We start from the raw sequence: 18,223 nt of genomic DNA on the forward strand, positions 1-18,223 counted from the left end.
TGGGAGTTGATGCTTCCTGCTCCTCCCCCCCTTCTCTCTCTGTCTCTCTCATCTCTTTCTCTCTCTCTCTCTCTCCTTTCTAAAATGAGTAAATAAAATAAAAATTAAAAAAAAATTAAAAAAAAAAAAAAAGAAAACCCATCTGGGTTCTAGTTACATGTCTCTGTCATTTTATTTATTTATTTATTTTATGAGCTAGTGTTGTATCCGCTTTCAGCAGAATCAGACCATAGCTGGAACCTGACTTCACAGAGAGTCCTACTTCTGTGTATGGCAGGGCCACAGTGGAGAGAGGGTTCTACGACAAGAGCTCCTGTAAGCCAGCATGGACCATGCGAAATGTGTAATCACAGCTGCCGTACCTGAGATTTCAAAGGTGATCAACATCTGCCTCTAAGTGTCTCTTCTCTTCTGATAAACCAAAAGTCAGAAGTTGTTTCTGGAGAGGAGAGTCAGTTCCACCAGTGGAGAGATCAGAGAAGCCGCTGAGACCTGTTCCCCGGCTGTATTCCGATGCCCAGACTTGTGAGTGAGCAGGTGGGATCCCTCCCTAGTCCAGGCTGTTGTATCCTTAGGTTATGGAGTGGAGAGCCACCCAAACTCATTTCTCCTTATTAGTTCTATGTTGGGAATAATGATTCCACTTCAGTTTTGGGTGATAGGAGTTAATAAGATAAGTCCATATTCTTAACAGCTGTCACCTGGTTCTTCTTACGAGAAGAAAACTCGATTTGTGAAAATATGTACCTTGAAAATTCACTGAGGGGCACAAGATGGAACAGGAGAGTATGGTGGTGGCTAGACCCAAGGCAGCAGAGGGGAATGGTGAAGTTGGGACTGTGCTGTAAGGAGGGGAATTTGTTGAGCTCTTTCCAGAGAGGTAAACAGAGAAAGGACAGAGGAGAGAGGAGCTTGCTGATGCTGCATAACTGGGTGAAGGGACCTATGGAAATAGTCCAGTGGTGGGATGGCCAAAGATAATTTAAGAAGGAAGATGTTTACTGTTCAATTGGAAGTTGTTTGCTTTTTTTGGAAACTCCATTTGTGCCTCTCTTTAAATAACTGACAAAATCTCTTACATTCACGGATGCACTGTGTGAGTTGTACAATGAGTGGGGAACTCAAGAAAGCTAGAGCTTCTCATTGGTGAAATCTGATCTTCTAGATGGAGATCAGAGAAAGCTGTGGAAATAGTAGTGCAGCTTTCGGAAGGCACTGCCTGCTTCTCTGGTGCAATCCCCACTTTCTGATGTTCCTTGGTTTGGGGTCTGGTTTGCCTTCCCTTGCTTCTGTGACCTTGTGGGAGACCAATTCTGCATTTCTACCCCAGGGGGCTATTGTACCTCATCCAGCATCTGAACTCAGGAGACCTCTGATCACTCAGGAGAGGGAGTGAGGCATGGCTGATATTCTGAGAGATAGTTTTCTGAGCATGAGTATGAGTGGGGCACTTTTTCAAAGATCTTGTATTGTATGATCACATGAATTTAAACAGGTAATGATTTATGGCATATCAAGTAATATTAAAAAGGTCATTTCACTCAGGAAAGGAAGAAGGCAATAAAAGATTCATTATTAGCTGAATTTTAAACTCCAGAAGCAGGGCCTTGAAAATATCTTTTATGCTGCAAATGTCAAAGTCAGCATATACATTTCTGGAGGAAATAATTACCAATGCTAATATAAGGCAATTTTTAAAAATTTTAAATATTTCTACTGAATCTATTTTGCTGCTTCAGAATCTGCTAAATATTAATTAGACAGAATTGTAAGGTAGGAATGTGGTTTATATGTAGACACTGACCTTTTGACTTCACTCTTAACAGTTGCTTAATATTCTCCTATAATGAAATTGTTTCAGTAATGAAATTGCATTGCAGAAACTTTCTAGGTTATCTGAAGCCAAATAAGACACCAAGAATAACAAAGTAATTCCTGCAGGACAGAGGGCTGCTCTAGACAGGATAGTCATGGTTGTGTGATATTGCGAATATATTCTCTCCCATAGAGGACGCTACTTAGCAGGTTCATGGTGCTCCAGCTGAGTCTGGAGGTGGGAATAGTAGTGGAAGTAGAGGGCTGAGAGGGTCAGGGATACAATTGTTTGCTTGACTGGAATAGCTATAGAATTTATAGCCCATAGTTAAGTTTGGTGAAGGTTTATTTACAAAATGACTGAACATACACGTTTTCATACCATGCTGATTATTGAATGCAAATTGCTTGCTTACAAATACCTGCAGTGCTCTGCCATTGTGGTCTATTCAGCCCTGCCCTTGGACTTTCTTTTTGGAATAGCTCCCCCTTTCTTTTGGGAATGGCTCTAGCTTTCAGGGGTTGCTGCCTCCTTCCTTATATGACCCTGCCTCTTCCTTACTCCCATCCTTTCTCTTATCTGGACCACAGCATATTGGCCTGGAGTGGACACCTGCCTCAAGTTGGTCATTCTCCTGAAATTTTCTTCTTCTTTTTTTTATTCAGTGAGAGGAGGGGAAGCAGAGACAGCCTACCACACGCACCCCAACTGGGATCCACCCAGCAAGCGCACTAGGGGGCCATGTTTTTCCCATCTGGGACATTGCTCCATTGCTTAGCAACTGAGCTCTTCTTAGCACACGAGGTGGAGGCCATAGAGCCATCATCAGCACCTGGGGCCAACTCGCTCCAATCGAGCCATGGCTGTGGGAGGGGAAGGGGGAGAGAGGGGGGGGGAGAGAGAGAGAGAGAGAGAGAGAAAGAGAAGCAAGAGGGGAAGGGATGGAGAAGCAGATGGGCGCTTCTCCTGTGTGCCCTGACCAGGAATCGAACCTGGAACATCCACATGCTGGGCTGACATTCTATCACTGAGCCAATCGGCCAGGGCTAAAATTTTCAAGTGAATTGGGAAAGTGGCAGTTACTGTTGGCTGGGAATTTATAAGATGTGATGTTGTGGAGCTCCTATTGCCTGGTTTGCTGCTAGAGAAGGAAGCCTAGTGGGAGGGTCAGGTCATAGAGAGAGCATATTCCTGTAGTTTGAGTGTTCACTCCCTTAATACAGGCTGCTTTAGCCTGCTTCCTATATATTTTTATTATGCTTAATCTCATCTAAGCAGGGTCTGTCACATACCAAAAAGAATCCTGATGAACACATGGACACTGTACTTAAGAAAGATGGTTTTATTAGAGGCTAATGGCTATTGGCACAAAAAGTAATTCTGAGGTTTATAACACTAAACTGGTTGGTTGTTGGACATGACTCAGGAAAATGGACTTGTGTCTGCAGAAATCCTATTGATTGATTGAGTGATTGATTGCCTTGGAGTATTCACTTGAGGCTCTTTATTGGCAATATAGCCAACTAGGGAAAGTTTATGTCCTATCTTAAACCTCCCCAGCCCTGTCAGTACTCTCTTGATGACCAGCTAAAGATTTGATAAAGTCCTTTCCACTGAAGTGAAATTCATTGATGATGACTATTTTGTTGCCCTTTTTAGTTAGTACTTACCTTTTAATTCATTGGAACAAGTTATTTGTGAATCTAAGGCCCTATAGTAAGAAGAGGGGGGATATGACTTTTTGTGATAGCGCTTTGCCATGTGCTAGATATTGTTGCTGTTGTCACATTTAATCTCATTGAATCAATCTTAGAACAATGTTACGAGGTAGATATTATTATCCTTATTTTACAGGAGAGAAAAAACTAAGCACAGAGAAGTTAAGCAGCTTGGCTAAATTCTTATAGCTCGGAGGATATAACTCAGAAGACAATAACCAGCACTGCTTCCTTCAAATTAGGCTCTTTGCCTGTATGAGTTACCTCCTTATCTGCGTTTAGGTGGGAAGTGGGCAGTGGTTGCTATGGTAACCCTAGGGACCCTAAAGCTTTTGGCATCTTATGCATCCTGATTAACCCAGCTCTGGAAGAGCCTTGCTATCAACCAAGAATCACTGAATGACACACACAAACGGAACGTAGCTTGCTTGTCTGCCATTTTGACCAAAGCCTAATTCCTTGGGTTTATTGGGAATTGTCAGGTGTTACTTTGCAGTGATTGAGAGCCTCTGGGTCTCTAAATGATTTCTTATGATTCTGAATCCTAGAGGTAGGTGTACTGGAGATAGCTCAGAGCTGAAACCTCTAAAGCAGGAGTAGTCAACCTTTTTATACCTACCGCCCACTTTTGTATCTCTGTTAGTAGTAAAATTTTCTAACCGCCCACCGGTTCCACAGTAATGGTGATTTATAAAGTAGGGAAGTAACTTTACTTTATAAAATTTATAAAGCAGAGTTACAGCAAGTTAAAGCATATAATAATAATTACTTACCAAGTACTTTATGTTGGATTTTCGCTAAGTTTGGCAGAATAAATCTTTATAAAACAACGTACTATAGTTAAATCTATCTTTTTATTTATATTTTGGTTGCTGCGCTACCGCCCGCCATGAAAGCTGGAATGCCCCCTAGTGAGTGGTAGGGACCAGGTTGACTACCACTGCTCTAAAGGGACCAAGATCATGCTCTTGCTTACATATTAATATATTAATTTAAATCAACACCTCATCATTAATTTCATTTTAATGGTATCTGGGTTCATTAGTATAGTAATATAGTATTGATATTTCCTACTAAATTGAATTAAGTCTATATGGATTAAAATCTTTTCTAAGAATTTTAAAAATCTTTGAAGTTAAAAGAAATATTGATTGATTTTAGAGAGAGGGAGAGAGACAGAGAGAGTGAAACATTGATTTGTTGTTCCACTTACTTATGTATTCATTGGTTGATTCTTGTATGTGCCCTGACTGGGCATCAAACCCACAATCTTGGTATATTAGGATCATGTTCTAACCAACTGAGCTATCTAGCCAGGGCTCTAAGTGTTTTAAATATCACTTTGTATATTTCAGAGACTTAAAAAGTGTCCTATATTTGCTAGCTTCCTAAGTAGACACTAATGCCATAAGGAAATAAAGGTGCGTGAGTTTTAAGTGGTCCACAGTTGGGAAACAATACACCTCTCGATGATGGGACAAATCTGTGTATATATGGGCAGTGTTTTATTTTTCTACCTTGACTGTGACCCAGTATATAATACTGGGGCTGACACCCCATCATTAGGGTTCATGAATATTTAGAATCAGAGGCTTATGAGAGACAATGAGAAGAGGACATACCAGCCGTAGGACTTTGATCCTCATTTTTCTTGGCCTTAGAATGATGTGATTGAGAGAAATGATCTTCAGGTTTAGTTTCAGCTTATAACCTGAAATTCTCTAATACCGAATAACTGGAGATTTGTTTGCTGGTGTCTGATCACAGAGCCTTTTAGAAATAGAAGAAAACACCACAGATTTTGTTGTTCACTGTGTTGGGATAGGCTCTGAAGGCAGGAAGGCCCACAGAGAGCCTCAGCTTCCTTTCTCTGATGACTTGCCTCCCATTTCCTTCAATGATGGGCAGAGATATTAATCTCTATTGTGTTTTCAGCTTTTGTGGTTTCTTTCGTGAACAGCATCATAGTGGGTGTCAAGAACTATGTGGCAATTATGCTGTAGCATCATGTAATATGTGTGCATTGGAGAATAATAGTTTTAGAAGCACTTAAGTATAATTGTGTTTAGACAGGAGGTGCTTTGTAAGTGATGGCAGCCCCATACCTCTCTGCATGTCATGTTTAAGCTCATTCACAGCAGGGACTGTGTTTGGCATTCTGCAATGTGTGCTGGTTTCTTGATCCTTCCTCTACACAGCACTTATGGGAGAACCTCTGCCAGGTGATAATGATGATTTATTTTAATTTAGAGGATAAAAAGTATTGAAAAAAATTTCCTTTGAGAAGAAACAATTGAGAAATGGTTTAAGCAGTATGTATGAGAAATGGTTTAAGAGAGTAGTATGTCAAGAATTATCTTACTAAAATTGGGAACAATATCTAATTCCAGTGAGGATATATATATTCATTTTCTAGGTAGTATATATGCTAATTCATATCAAACATTCCACATTTTAGGAACAGGTACCACTTCCGTTAATCTTTTCCTTCCCATACCTATTCCACTACCTTGGTTTAGGCATTTATTACCACTGTTCTGGGTTATTGTAGCAGTCTTCTAGATTTTCTCCTGGCTCGCTCACACTCTTCTAAACATCACCTCTCACCTTGACAGATACTAGACCAAACCCAGCTATGATCAGGTCAAAGCCTTTACAGGCTTCCTGATGTTTAGGAAGTAAAATCCAAACGTTGTGCTTAGCAGTGAAGGTGCACAGCAGTCTGGTGGGATTCCAGCCTTGTCCTCCTTTACTCTCCAGCCAGTACTCTGAGTCCTAGAGGATTCAACTGCCTGCTTTATGTGGTGATTCTCTGTTCTTTCCTTCACAGACATCTGCTTGTGCCACTTCTTCATATACTGCTCTCCTTCTGTTTTATAATCAAGTCGAGCAGCACCATTCGGGCCTTTTCAAAAACCCTTGACTCTATTTGCTCTTTCTAATTCACACGTTTGGAGTTACTTTCCTTCCTGTAACTCTGCTAGAATATGGAAACTCACTGAAAGTATTGTAATTGTTCCTTCATGTCATTGTTGTTTCTTGTATATTATGTCCTTACGTTATATCCTTTTACTAGATTGTAACTTTTTGGGGTCGGGGCAGTGTTTTTTGGTTTTATTTTCCCTTTGTACCTTGTACAGGGTTGGCTTTGATAACTGCCATTTGCATGGGTCAGTGGATGAAGGGTTTTGTTTGTGCTGAAACCCCTTTCTTTGACCTAGAAATCTCTTGCTAATTAGAGGTTGGTGAATTTTGAGTGATATTGGGTATATGTAGATGTGTTATTCTGCTGTTAGGTAAATTGTTAACCACTGATATTCTAAGCCTGACTCAATTTTTTTGATTGTTGATCCTGTCTATTATTTCTAGCCTAATTTTTAAAATACTAGATGTATATATCTTTAGAAATTATCACGAGCATATGTTAGTGAGAGAATGTTGGATCAAAGCCATTATGTGAAAGTTTAATTCAGTAAGTATTTTAAATAACTATTATGGAGCCTGTTTGAGTTAGGGGTTGGAGAGCTAAAACATAAATAATACATAGCCTCTGTTTTTATAGAAATAGAGAAGAGGATCAATAGATTGCAGCAAGACCACACTGCCTAATAAAATCTCTCTCACAGTCTTCACACAATATGCTACGCATATATAGTAAAATTTGTTACATGTTATTGTCAAATGTGGTATTCTGGTTAATCAAATGTTCTAATCTCCAGAAAGTTACCATAGATTTACCAAGTTACAAAGCACTACTAAGCTATAGAGAATTAGCATGAAACGAAAGACAATATCTAACCACACTGGTCTTTGCTCTCGAAGGTATTTCAAGATTTTAAAGTGCCACTGTCATTGTCACTGTAAATATGGATTAACATGATACTGAAAATGTGTTGTAATACCTATGATGAGAAACTTTACTAATAATTGCTACCATTAATTGAATGCCAATTCTGTGTAAGTGTTTAGAAGCTTTCTTTTTTCAATCCTCAGATCCTTTCTGGGATGAGAGGTGGGAAATGTACTCTAATCTGAGGCACAGGGTTAAGTAGCTGGCCCACGGTCACTCATGTGACTACTAAGTGATGGAGCTGGGCTTCAAACCCTGAAAATTTGGCTCTAGAATCTGTACTCTTAACCACTAATCTATATTCCTTCTTAATCATTCCAGTATTCTCAAACTTTGGTTTGCCCAGGTATCATTTTATGGCCACAGTCCTAGAGAACTGGGTTCAATCCATCTGGAGTGGGTCCTAGGAGTCTGCATATAAACAGGTGTCTACATGATTCTGTAGTGCTGCAGCTACACTCTGAGAAATACCTGTTGTATATGGTAGCTTAGGTTTTTATAATGTATATACATGGACAGAGACATGTTTGTAACGTCATCTCCTACTCCATAAAAATAACTGCTCCAACATAGCACACTGGGACATATCCTAGACAAAAAGTTAGAACAAGTTTTCCCCTCAAACTGGCGATGTGACTTTGGATAAATCAATGTTAGTCAGGGTTCTCCAGAGGAACAGATCCAATGGAATGTGTATGTACAGAGAAGGAGATTTATTGTTAGCAATTGGCTCATACACTTACAGAAGCTGGAGAGTCCAAAATCTGCAGGCTGGGCCAGCAGGCTTGGGGCCCAGGAGAGCTGATGATGGTGCAGATGATGTCTGCAAGCTATCTTTGGGAAAATTCTTTCTTGCTCGGGGAGCCCACTCTTTTTTTTTTTTCTTTCTGTTATGCCTTCAAGTAATTGGATGAGGCCTATCCACATTATGGAGGGCATTCTGCTTTACCCCAAATTCACTGATTTAAATGTTAATCTCATCAAAACACCCTCCAAGCTGACACATTAAATTAAACATCACAGCCTGACCAGGCGGTGGCGCAGCGGATAGAGCGTCAGACTGGGATGCAGAGGACCCGGGTTCAAGACCCCGAGGTCACCAGCTTGAGTGCGGGCTCATCTGGTTTGAGCAAAAGCTCACCAGCTTGAACCCAAGGTCGCTGGCTCCAGCAAGGGGTTACTTGGTCTGCTGAAGGCCTGCGGTCAAGGCACATATGAGAAAGCAATCAATGAACAACTAAGGTGTTGCAACGCACAATGAAAAAAACAAACAAAAAAAACCTAATGATTGATGCTTCTCATCTCTCTCTGTTCCTGTCTGTCTGTCCCTGTCTATCCCTCTCTCTGACTCACTCTCTGTCTCTGTAAAAAAAAAAAAAAAAAAAAAAAATTAAACATCACATCACTCAAGCCCTCTGGGTCCTATGGGTAAAATTCCACTGGGGAAATCCTCAGAGATTGGGCTAAGTGATCATGATTATATAAAAGACACACTGAATGGGTGGCTAGTGGGACACACTGACAACCGAAGGCTCTGGATTGGCTCACCCAGACTTGTTCTACCCAAGTTGTTTTTTTTTAATTTGAATTACTGTTAGCTGCTAACAAAATTCACATGAAAATCTGTATTTCAGGATTCTTGAAAAAAATTGATGATCTGGCAACATTGTATGGCCACAACGTAGCTGAGTCACAAATGTCACCTGTAGGAGGGGTCTGCTGTCTGTACAGTGCCTCCTCCCTGTATCTCACTCACTTGGTTCATGGCATTTATCTCACTTCTGTGAGCTGCTGAGCCCTGGTAGGCATCTGAGCTCTGGACCCTTGTTTTACTAGCTATGTGGCAGCTCCACCTGTCTGTTTAAAAATGACAAAGGGAGAAGGAAGATTTCTGAAACACATGAAAGCCTGTGCTTGGTTGGGAAATAAGCTATTTCTTCATTATGTGTGGGGAGGTTTACCTTCTTCCAAATTATTAAAGGAGATGCTTTTATATGCCTGCCATCTTTTTTGGTTAGGAGATAATACAGATTGTGAGCTGGGTTTTTCAGAGTCACTGAGTGGGGTCACTGGATAAGAAGATGGAGGAACATTGATGTAAAGAGAGACTGTGCTAATTTTGCACAGGGTGGAATTAATGGAACAAGCAGTTGAAAATGTGAGTGTTGTCTTTTCTATAGCAAGGCTAGCTTTATAGGAAAAACAATGGATAGTTGTTTAATAGTATGATTTCAGAGGTAAAATAGCCTCGTAACTTCCCCAGTTGTTCTCTGGATGCTGCCATAACCTCATAGGGACAAAGCATTTTATTTCATAATGGGAAAGAAAGTGGAGACCCCTGAGAGCAGCGACATGAACTAAACTGCCACAGAAAGTAAGTGGCGGTATTAGATCTGGATTGCAAACACATTTTGATGGGGACTAGAGAAAGAAATGAAACTCAGTGGTCTTCTAAGTCTGAAAATAGTAGGAGGAAGAAAGGTACAGAAAGGGGAGGCTTAGAGAACTAGGATTGACTTCTCTGACTGCTTAGTATAGAGCTCCAGTCACATCCTTTTTTTTTTTTTTTCATGTTAGCATGCCTATGGCCACCCTTTTTTTTTTTTTTTGACAAAATATATATAAATTGCCTTCAGGGCCTTGAAAATTTATTCCATCAGGCATATGGTTTGCAAACATGCTCTACTTTTCTGTGTTAAAAAATGTATTTCAGATGTATAGCATTATTATGGTTTCTCTAGAAGTCATCCTTCATAAAATAACTCACGAATGTTAGAATCTTTGTCAGTTTCTTGGCAAACAGTGTTCAATTATATATTTATGTTCCACAAGACACAACGATTTTAGAAGTATCCTGGAATGTTTCCAGATTTGATTTTGGAACTCAGGGTTTGGTTGTTCTTTATTAATCCCAATCAATAACAGTTTATAATAGTCATAAATGTGTTAGCTCTAAATGGCTACTGTATTCCATTTCAGCAAGAATGTTTTTGCTGTTACTTTTCCCAGAGTGTATATTTGAATATAGAATTTTGTGTGCCCTGATACTTGGATTCCTGTAGATAGTTTGTATGAAAACCATCGAGAGAGAGAATGTGTGTGTTTTAATGTCTAATGTTAGATTTTCTGCTTGGGAGGCATACGCTTGCCTCTAAATTTTCCATTCTTAGAACATTTCTTGTTTTTTCTCCTTCTATTAATTTTAACATATTAAGGTCATCATTAGCTCTAACTAGTTGTTTATTTCCTTCTTGAATAGATTTATAGTTTTCTTATTTTTAAATTCATCTAGTAGTTTATTTCTAAATTCCTTTTCCTTTAAATTCTAGAAAGAGAAATATTATAGTTAGCAAAAGTTTTATGCTTCCTATGCTGTCTTTTGGAGTAATTTTAGTAAATTACTGACTATAGCTCTGGGAAGATTGCTTATTATGCCATTCCGTTAGGAACTGTAGTCCTGTTTGGCTCAGAGACAAAATAAGCTTTGGTTCTAGGGCCATGACAGTTAACATCTTTTTCCTCCAACCAGATTATAGATTCTATGTGAGAAGTAGTTTTAAAAATGAAACTTTAGAGTGGGGAGCTGTTTGTTATCTCCAAGGATAGGTGATAATGGTGCTTTCTCTTAGCCCAAAGGATGAGATACTTTCTGCCTCTCCATTCAGGTTAAGGATGGAAAATAACAAGAAATATATTATTTTACAAAAATAAATAAATGGACTGGGAAGGAGACTGTATTTGTTTAAAGAAGTCATTCTAATATAAGTATCAGCATGAATAATTTGTGCTTGAGTAATAGATGTGATTAAATTATCCTTGGAATTTAAATGGCATAGTATTTTGTAAAGCTTTTCTTTTTAAATGAGAGAAAAATGAATTGTAAAAGATGCGATGTCCTGAAAAAAACAACTCTGCTTCAAAATAACTTGCAAATTTTGTTTCATAACTCCTTATCTTTATTCTTGTTCTCCTATCCTTTTAAAAATATATAAACAGAAAAGGAAAGATGGTCCATGTATTCATGTGTCATTTAGAGTGTCAGTGGACAGACCACCCAGAGTACTCAGGAGGAGACTACTGATGTTCAGGATCACCATGTGCAGTGTGGGGCATTGAAAGAGGCATTAAATACATATGGTTTGTCTGTGTTACCACATAACTAACCACAGGTGGATTACCCAGGGTGGTTTTAAAATCTCTAGTTAGTTTTTTTCTTTAACTCAGAATTCTTCTGGACCACCGTCATTGTGTACTGACTAATGCCAACCAATTTCTTGTACCCGTGTAGGCTCTAGAGTAGAGTAGCGGAACCAAACTTGGACGAGGCGTTTGCTGCTCCAGCTTGGAAAGGGAAGCGGCTGGGAGTTGAGCAGGTGCTGACATTAGGGAACCCAGGGAGAGTTTGTCCCTGCAGTCCTATGAAATCTTTTTTAATATGTTTTTTTCTGTTTTGTTTTTTTGTTTTGTTTTTTACTGCATGGGAGAATTATTATGTTATATTAGGGATTTCGTTCACTTTTTGTTCATTCATTGATAACTGTCTTAAGTTTAGAAGTAACCTGGATATCAATGAATACATACTGGAAACTGGAATACATTCTAACCTGAATAGTTAGAACTGAAATTATAAGTCTGCTCAAAAGTAGAAACATTGCTTTCCATTTTATTTAATTTATTTTAGGAATTTCTTTAATGACTCTCCGATGACTTGTCCTCATATTTATTATCTACCTTTCAGTTTAAAAAGTTCTGTCTTTCTCATGGTCAAAAATGAAAAGATAAGAAACCCAGAGGAAAAATTACGTATTTGCTCTTAATTTATTTTTAATATTAAGAAAATGTCAGTGCTTTCAAAATGCTTTATAATGTACATGTACTTTGGATTATTTTATTCAATAGAAAGAAGTATGGAAAGAAATGATATGTTTTCTCATGTAGCTCAAAGACCCGATCTAGCTAAGCTGGGAAAGTTACAGTCATCTTGAGTGATGTTCAGTGTCCGCCTTGTAAGGCCACTTCCTTCTCAGGCTGAGCTCCTCTCTCAGCTTCCCGCTGGCCACGTGTGTCTGGCTGAGGAACTTCTAGTCAATGTAGCCATTATTCAGCTCAGTTGTCTTTCACTTGTTATTCCAGTGATAATTTGTTAGAGGTAAGATAACTTACCTCTATGAGTATTTCTAGAATTTCATTCAATAGTTCTGTTTATTTTCATAGCTGCAATCTAATAGTTACACGATAAAAATACCCTAGAAGAACCAAACTATGTAGCAGTGAATAAAAATGTGTGAGAGAATTTTTGCATTCAACATACCTGGCAGAAAAATTAAAGTTAAAATGCTAGGTCGAACAAACTTCTTGTTAAAATATCAATTCCTTTCCTTTAAAAAAAAAATTAGAGTCTACCAAGAGATACAGAATCATAAGGCTGTGGGTAGGTAGTAATTGTGTTTGGGCTATTACAGTGGGGGTTATCCTCAAGGCCACATACATCTGCTTCGCTGCTGCTTGCATTCTGCTGGGTTTTGACCCTCCTCTGCATCACTGGCTACATCATTTTCCTCATCTTCTTCTTCCCCTTCCTCATCCGCTTCTTCACCTTCTTCATCATAATCATCATCATCATCATCTTCAACAGCTTCTCCAGTAAAGTACAACACTGATGTTGGGATTATACGCTCATGTAAAAAGTGGCCAATTTCAAAGTCTGCAGCAAGGATAGCTTCAGCAGCATCATCCAGATCTCTGCTCTCAGGAACTTCAGGAGGGGCAAAAAAAAATTAAAGAAAGAGTCATTGGAAACTGTTTTGGTCACAGTACAAACTGTCCCATGCCCCTTGTGTTTCTGCTTCTTTTTAATGGTTTTCAAAGTGACATTCTTCCCTTTTTTTCAATCTATCTGGCACCCTGTACAACCTATAATTTCTGGTCCATCGAAAGAAAAGGGATCAGAATCATCTGGTTCTGACCTCATCCTATATGTCTTTGTCAACAGCTCATTTGTGAAATGTTCATTGGGTTCAAAGTGAAATTCTAAAACAAAGCTCATAGGTTGGCCAGCATCTGAGAACTTCACTTTCATATCTTTCAAGTGCTTCAGACAGAATAGGTTCATCATGTTCCTGAACCATATCACTGAGCAAGTCAACATTCTTACAAACAGTCAACCAAAATTCAGGAATTCCCTTGGGGTCTTGTTTTTCTTCATCCTTTTTCTCATCTTCAACCTTGGCCTTTTCTTTCAGCTCCTCTGAAATTTCATCTTCCTTATCTGCTTTCCATTCACATTCTTCCTCTGTAGGTTCATAAATTGCATTAATGATCCCGAATCGCTTATCAAATAAAGGCTGATAGAGAACATCATACTTTCTTTCAAGATCATGGTCTTCCTCATAGAATGTGGCTTCTATATGTGCACATTTAACCTGAAGGCTTTTGAGGGCATTCACGCATCTTTTAACTACCTTAAGCAAGCCTTCAATGCTTCCTGGTGGTGTTTCTATCAGACCATCAAGTCTTTCTTGAAGGGCTGCAAGAATCTGGGGATTTTGCATCATCTGAACAGTCAGCTGACACGCTTTGATTTTTGCTTCTTCAGAAGTTTCTTCTTCTTCTACTTCTTCAACATCATCCAAATCTTGATCAAGTTCAGACTGTTCTTTGTTGTCAATGTCTGCCATGTTGTAAGAATTCCAAATATTGATGGCTAGCACGGGGAGCCAGGTGGCCGGAGCTGCGCAGTCAGTGACTCAGGGAAGTGGCCGGAGGCTCAGGAGGTGGCGCTGCGAGCAGATGGCGTTAAAAAAGACCCTATTTCTAGAATTTCAAGGCTCTAAAATTTATCTGCTTTTTAAGGGTTTAAAAATCAAGCTGTTTTCTGACTTGGAGAGAGGCTCCAGGAAAACGAACTCTACCATTGTTGGAGCCTGCAAATGCTAACAAGCCCGACTACCAACGAGACTGAGGCCTAGGATATGTCATCGCCATAGCAACACATCAACTGCAAATTTCTACCTAGGCGTGCCACAGGGGCAGAGCCTGGGGTACAGTGCCACCGAACAAAAAGAGAGAGAAGAAGGAAAAAAGGAAGAAGATAATCTCTCAAAATCAAGAATAATCCACAGTCTTTATAACTTTTTACACTTTTTTTTTCTTTCATTTTTTTATCTTTATTTTTTTCTTCCACCTGGGTCCTTTTATCCTCTCTTCATCTTATTCTTTTCATCTTGAACTGCATTACCCATAGGTGTTACATTTCCCATTCTTTTTTTTCTTTCTATGAGGGTTATATTTGAAAACCTTAACTCTCCTTTTTTTTCTTTCTTTCCTTTTCTCTCTTTTTTTATTATTTTTTCTCCTTCTCTTTTGGTTTCTTTTTTTCTCTTTCACTTTTCCTCTCATTTGATCCTCACTCACAAATTATTTTATTTTGGATTCAAATTTTTTCTTTGTGGCATTTTGTGTGCTTTTTACTTCACTTTTTAACTCATTAGCATTCCTCCCAACCCTGGCTTTCCATTCTATGTAGTTTTTGTTCCACTTAATACAATAGTATTTTTTTCTTTTTTTTCCTTTTTCTTGTTTTCTTCTTTTCTCTTTCATTATATCTCTCATTCGACTGTCATTTACAAGCAAATTATTTTACTTGATCCAAATTTTTTCCTTGTAGCATTTTGCGGGTCCTTACCTCGTTTTTTGCCCCTTTGTCACTTCTCCCCAACTTAGGCCCTTCATTCTAGGTAGTTTTTGTTCCATTTAGCACAATATAATTCTTAGTTTTTCACGATATTTTCTCAAAGATAATAATAATTAAAAATATTTTTTATTCTTTATCAATTCTTATTAGTGTTATTAACAAAACCACCCTCAGATACCATTAATGAAAAGGAAATAGAATATCATGGATACAAAAGACAGAGATGTAGCACAGATAGATGAGGAAAGATATATAGAAAATAATTTTAAAAGATTATAAAACTTGGAGTTAAATGACAGAAAATTTAAAATAGAAATCCTAAAAATACTCAGAGATATACAAGAAAGCACAGAACGGCAATTTAGGGAGCTCAAAAAACAACTCAATGAACAGAAAGAATATATTACCAAGGAAATTGAAACTATGAAAATGAATCAAACAGAGATGAAAAACTCAATTCATGAACTGAAATATGAGGTAACAAGTTTAGCTAATAGAACAGGCCAGATAGAAGAGAGAATTAGTGACATAGAAGACAGGCAACTAGAGGCACAACAGAGAGAAGAGGAGAGAGACTCATGAATTAAAAAAAAAATGAGAAAGCCCTACAGGAATTGTCGGACTTCATCAGAAAGAGCAACATAAGAATAATAGGTATATCAGAAGGAGAAGAGAGAGAAAATGGAATGGAGAACATATTCAAATAATAGATGAGAACTTCCCAAGCATATGGAAAGAACTAAAGCCTTGAGTTCAAGAAGCAAACAGAATACCAAGTTATCTTAACCCCAAAAAATCTACTCCAAGGCACATCATAATGAAATTGGCACAAACCAATGATAAAGAAAAAATTCTCAACGCAGCCAGAGAAAAGAAGAATACAACATATAAAGGAAGGCGTATTAGATTATCATCAGATTTCCAACAAAAACTCTATAAGCTAGAAGAGAGTGGACCCCAATATTTAAAGTTCTGAAAGAGAGGAACTTTCAGCCAAGAATACTAGACTCATCAAAGCTATCCTTCAAATACGAAGGAGAAATAAAAACATTCACAGATACAGAAAAGATGAGGGAATTTATCACCAGAAAACCCCCACTTCAGGAAATACTAAAGGGGGTATTCTGACCAGATACAAAGAACAAAACAAAACCAAGCCACAAATAAAAGCTCTACCAAGAACATAATAAAATCAAATTTAATCTGTGACAACAAAAACAAAAAAGGGGAGAGGACGAAGATTAACAGTAGCAAAGGAGGATGGAGTGCAGATGCACCCATGAGATAGTGTACTACAATGAACATGGTAGGTACCCTTTCCATTACTTAATGGTAACCACCACAGAAGCACATGACTTGAAAAATCAAGCTGTTTTCTGTTATTTACCCAAGTAAATTGGATTGTCAGGTGGACCTCTTGTCTTGGGAGAGCTGAACCGAGGTGGTCACATAAAACCCTGACTGTGGAGACCTGAAGAGGCCAATCCAGAGATTCTAGAAAGATGAATGCACTACATAGAGACCTCTTAATGATGACAAAAAAGCTGCCATTTTGGGGGTATTTACTAGATTTTGGACTCTTTATTATCCTAAGGCAATCAACTGGAAAGCAGAGAACACAGTTCAAAATTCTTTTCTTTGCATCAAAGGGCTTCCAACATATCGTGGTGACCACTTAGTTTTCCAGTTATAGTTTTCATATCTTTACTATGAAAATTATTTTATTTGTTCAGAATGGTCTATTTATGGTTCCCTAAAAACACACCTTGAATTTAAAACCGTTTTATTGAGATATAATTCACATAACCGTACAATTTACCTATTTAAAGTGTGCAGCACCACGGTTTTTAGTACATCCACAAAGTAACGCAACCATAACAACAACTAGTTTTAGAACATTCTCATTTTTTCCCCCCTTAAAAATCCCAGCTCCATACCCATTAACAATCATTCCCCTATTTTCCTCTACCCACCTTTCTCCAGCCACTAATCTATTTTCTTTCTCTTTTTTGCCTGTTCTGACATTTCAAGCAGATGGAACTGTAAAATATGTGGTCTTCTGTCATTGGATTCTTTCACTTAGTATTATGTTTTGCAAGTTCATCCACATTGTAGAATGTATCAATACTTCCTTTTTTACTGCCGAATAATATTTTATTGTATGAATATATAATTTTTAATTCATTACTTGGTAGACATTAGGGTTATTACTACTTTTTGACTATTATAATTGTACTATGAAAATTCATGTACAAGTTTTGGTGTGGAATGTGCTTTTATTTCTCTTGGGTATATACCTAGGAGTAGAATTGCTATAGCATGCTATCGCTATGTTTATCCTTCTGAGGAAGTACTAGACTGTTTTCTCCACATCCTGTTACTGTTAATATCTTGCCTTGTTATTATCTGCTTTATGTTTTATTATAGCCATGCTAGTGGCTGTGAAAAGGTGTCATATTGTGATTTTGATTTTCCTGATCACTAATGATATTGAGTATCTTTTCATGTGCTCAGTGGTAATTTGTATATCTTCTATTCTGATCCTTTGCCCATCTTTATTTTTTATTTTTTTAGTGAGAGAGTGAGAAAGAATGAGAGACAGACAGACAGACAGAAAGGGACAGACAGGCAGGAAGGGAGAGAGATGAGAAACATCAGTTTCTTCATTGTAGCACCTTAGTTGTTCATTGATTGCTTTCTCATATGTGCCTTGACCAGGGGCTCCAGCAGAGTGAGTGACCCCTTACTCAAGCCAGCAACCTTGGGCTTCAAGCCAGTGACCATGGGGTCATGTTTATGATCTCACGCTCAAGTCAGTGACTGTGTGATCAAGCTGGTGAGACCACACTCAAGCTGATGACCTTGGGGTTTTGAACCTGGGTCCTCAGCATCTCAGGCTGAGTGCTTTATTCACTGTGCCACCACCTGTTCAGACTGCACATCTTTAAAATAGGTTCTTTTGTATGTTTGTATTATCAAGTTCTCAGAGTTCTTTATGTATTGTTGATCAAAGTCTATTATCTGTTGCCTGAGTTTTAATATTTTTCTCTCATTCTGTGGATTGTTATTTCACTGTCTTAATGCAAAGTACAAATAATTTTAATTTAATGAAATCTAAGATACCTGTTTTTTCTTTTATTACATAT

At 38.3% G+C, this 18,223-nt stretch overlaps 1 protein-coding gene and 1 pseudogene across 1 annotated transcript in view; one reads left to right on the forward strand and one right to left on the reverse strand.

The window, feature by feature from the left end:
* PLCL1 (phospholipase C like 1 (inactive)) overlaps positions 1–18,223 on the forward strand; it is a 369,849-nt gene that overhangs the window by 159,691 nt on the left and 191,935 nt on the right. The gene's annotated exons all lie outside the window — the stretch shown is intronic.
* On the reverse strand, positions 12,634–14,121 carry LOC136378334 (nucleosome assembly protein 1-like 1; annotated as a pseudogene).

Source organism: Saccopteryx leptura, chromosome 7, assembly GCF_036850995.1.
Source record: "Saccopteryx leptura isolate mSacLep1 chromosome 7, mSacLep1_pri_phased_curated, whole genome shotgun sequence".
In the NCBI taxonomy this organism is placed as follows: Eukaryota; Metazoa; Chordata; class Mammalia; order Chiroptera; family Emballonuridae; genus Saccopteryx; species Saccopteryx leptura.